At 41.2% G+C, this 3,925-nt stretch overlaps 1 pseudogene; it reads left to right on the top strand.

Annotated features, from left to right (window-relative positions):
• The first annotated feature begins 1,313 nt into the window (after nucleotides 1-1,313).
• Nucleotides 1,314-3,080, top strand: LOC132651571 (igE-binding protein-like; annotated as a pseudogene).
• The last annotated feature ends 845 nt before the right edge of the window (nucleotides 3,081-3,925 follow it).

The following is a 3,925-nucleotide window of genomic DNA, read 5'->3' on the forward strand; positions in this document are numbered from 1 at the left end:
TGTTGGTTCTTCTCCATTGCTTCTCCAGTAAAGTTGAAGGAGAAAATGGGAAAAAAAAAAAAAAAACACACACAAGGATTGGAATACTAAGTTACAGTCAAGAAAAAGGGCACTCTTCCTAATAATTAGATTAATAACAGCTAAATTTCAAAGCTCTCTGGTTGTAAGATACTTGTCAGCTCTTTCTGGTAAAGTCCACCAATTCACTAAAACAAGAATAAAAATAACCACCTGGGCTTTATTTGTTACAGCATAAACTGGCACAACTGACCACTAAACTTATTTTTTTTTTGTCTCTTTGTTTGATTTTTATTTTAAAGACTTAGACTTAAAATGATACTGATTAGAATATATGTATATATATATATATATATATATATACAAGTTGGTGACGGCACATGCCTTTATTGTGAAGACAAATTATAAAGAAACAGGAAGATCTCTGAGTTCAGGGTCAAGCTTATTTACGTAATAAATGCCAGGATGGCAACTCCTGCTATTTAGCCATTTGTAGAGAAACTCTAAGATTCAAAATGACAAAATTTTCCTAAGGTTACCATATAAATTCTTTTTCTTAATAATAGATGTTATGTCCTTACTGATGTAAAGGTGAGATTCACATAATTTTTAGGTTTATGTAAACAGAGATAATGTCACAGTGCTCTGAAAACTGCCTTATCCTTTTTAAATGTGAGATATTTTCATGGGGGAAATGTTGGTCATGCCTTTGTAAAAAAAGATACAAGAGGCTTAAAGATGGCAAAGTACCTTCCAACCTAGTTTAGTCTTAAAAACCCAAAAATTATATTCATATGTTTAAAAAACAAAGCTGTCCATCCCATATCAAAAAGTGAGCAAGTCAAAGATTAGTCAAAACCAATGTAAAAACACAAATACAAGATGCTTGGGACATAGTTATGACTAAGGGTAAGAGAGTATACATGTTAATGCTAAGAGAGTTTATATAGAGTTCGGCTCTAAAAGCATAATTGTCCAGTCTGTATTAAAAAGGGGCAATTCAAAATATAGCCACTATCAATGTAAAGCACAGGTATAAGATGCTTAAATGCTAAAGGTAAGAGGGAGTTAAAATTAAGTTTGGCTATAAAGGCATAACTGCCAAGTCTATATAAACAAGGGAATAGGACAAATAGCTACAACATATGAAAATATAGGACTAAACCTCAAGATAACTTAGAAGCCCCTCTATCTTCTTCCACTTCCTGGTGTTATGAATTACAATGTCCAATTGAAGCTCACCTATTTACATGTTTAGTCACCAGTAAGCAAATATCAGGGAAGCATTATAAGGTATGGGGCGCCGGGCAGCCTTTGATCGCCGGCCCTGTGAGGAGACCCCCTGGGGCTCGCGGGGTGGATTCAGAACTTCAGTGCTAACGGGTAAGTTCTGAGAGGCATGTGTGTCTGCTCTTAAAGAGATATCGCCCCATTTAATTCTCTCAGTTGCTCTTACATTTGTTTTGATGGCTTTAGCGATTTTTCTTTTGGTATTCATTTTGTTTCCATAAAGACTGGTGTTAAAGTGCTTTGTCTCTGTGGGACATCGTTAGATGGATGTATATAAGCCGCAGTGTCCTCCCCTCCCTTTTTGGTTTGCCATTGGGTACCGTTAGCCGGACGTACATAAGCTGTGGTGCCCCTCCCTGTGTCAGTTTCTCTCGCAGATAAGGGAGCAACATGGGAGCTTCACATTCGGTGATCAGGTCACTTCAGTCGCTTTTAAAACAGCATGAATTAAAGCTTTCAAAAAGAACGTTAAAAGGGTTTATTATGGAAATTGATCGCATCGCTCCCTGGTTCGCATGTTCAGGGTCGCTGATGCTTGCTGCCTGGGATAAGCTAGAAGCTGATTTACAGAGGGCAGAAGAAAATGGAAAGCTAAAAGCTGGAGCTAGGTCATTGTGGATTTTAGTAAAATCTTGCTTTGAAGATGAAAAATGCCACCCATCTGTAGCAGCTGGCCAAGGGGTGTTAGAGGAATTACAAGACAGCATGTCAGAAACAGAACGGGATAAAAGGTTGGGGGCCCTTAAGGAAAAAGAAAAAGACGTCTTTAAGAAAAAAGACCCTTCTGCGGATGTTAAAACCGCAGAAGCGAGAAGTAAGGGAAAGGATGCCCTGGGAAAGGTGAAAAGGGGAGAAAAAAAAAAAAAAAAAAAAAAGGCCTCTTTATCCGATAAAAGAATTGGAGGCTTTGGGACTTGATAGCTCCAAATCTGAGCAGCTAAATTCCTCCGAAGGGTCAGATTTGGAGGTAGAAACGGCTTGCTATGAAGAGCAGAGGTGCCACCCTGAGGAGCCACTGTTAACACCAGATGGAGAACAAAAGAGGGGAGGAGCTGAAATTCGCAGGGCTTTCTTGTTAACCCCTAAGGCTCCTCCGCCTTATGTTGAGAGACACAGTTTGGATTCCTTCTTTTCAAAAAGGGATAAAAGAAAGCTTTTACAGGCCTTCCCTGTATTTGAGGCTGCGGAAGGAGACCGTGTTCATGCACCGGTAGAATATCCCCTTGTTAAAGAACTTGCTGAATCGGTTAACAAATACAGGGTAGATGCTAATTTTACGATCATGCAGCTTGAAAGACTTCTAGCGTGGCCATGACCCCAAATAATTGGCAAAATACCATAAAAGCTGCTCTCCCTAGGATGGGACAGTACTTAGAATGGAAAGCCTTGTGGTATGATGCTTCCCAAACTCAGGCAAGGGCCAATGCCTATGCAGAAGACAATCAGCGGCAATGGACCTTTGATTTGCTAATGGGGCAAGGCCAGTTTGTTCATGTTCAGACAAATTATGATTGGGGAGCATATGGTCAGATCTCTGCTGCCGCTATTAGAGCATGGAAAGCCCTTTCAAAGAAGGGTGAAGCCGGAGGACACCTGACAAAGATTATACAAGGCCCTCAGGAGTCATTCACAGATTTTGTGGCCAGAATGACAGAAGCAGCAGGTAGAATATTTGGAGATCTGGAGCGAGTTAGGCCAATGATAGAACAGCTGGTATATGAAATGCTTCCCCAGAATGTAAGACAGTCATTACTCCTAGAAGGAACAAAGAGCTAACAGATTGGATAAAAGTTTGCCTAGGACTCGGAGGCCCGCTTACCAATGCTGGCCTGGCGGCAGCCATAATACAAGCCAAGAACTGCCCAAGTTCTGGAAACAATAAACTTTATTTTAATTGTGGCAAAATGGGTCATTTAAAAAGAGACTGTCGTGTGTCTGTGCAAAAGAAAGTTCCTGGACTTTGCCCTAAGTGTAGAAAAGGCAATCACTGGGCTAATGAATGCTGTTCAGTTAGAGATATTCAGGGAAAGCTTATCCAGCACTAAACTACCCCTAATGAGAGGAATGAGAATATTCCAAAAAACGGGTCTCGGGGCCCCAAAGTCTCAGGGCCCCAAAAAATATGGGACACAGGCAGACAACAGGAGGGTTTATCCAGCTGTAGAGCAACAAGAGGATCAGCAGGGCTGGACCTGCGTTCCACCTCCCAGTTCTTATTAATGCCACACATGGGGGTGCGACCTGTCCCAGTGGAGTTTGAAGGCCCCCTGCCTGAAGGAAATGTCGGTCTTATTTTTAGTTCGCTCCTCTCTCACTTTAAAAGGACTTATGGTCCATCCTGGAATATTAGATCAGGATTTTACGGGACAGCTGCAGGTGCTTTGTTCCTGCCCCCAAGGCATATTTTCTATTTCTCCTGGAGATAGGATTGCTCAATTAGTCCTCCTCCCAAGCCTTCATGACTGTTTTCCATCTACCAGGACACCAAGGGGCACAAAAGGACTCGGTTCCACAGAAACAGATTTTGCTCATTTGGTAGTTGATCTTAAGACTAGACCTACCCTACAAATACAAATAGAAGGAAAAAGTTTTACTGGTATTTTGGACACAGGGGCTG

Source organism: Meriones unguiculatus (genome assembly GCF_030254825.1).
Source record: "Meriones unguiculatus strain TT.TT164.6M chromosome Y unlocalized genomic scaffold, Bangor_MerUng_6.1 ChrY_unordered_Scaffold_23, whole genome shotgun sequence".
NCBI classification, from domain to species: Eukaryota; Metazoa; Chordata; class Mammalia; order Rodentia; family Muridae; genus Meriones; species Meriones unguiculatus.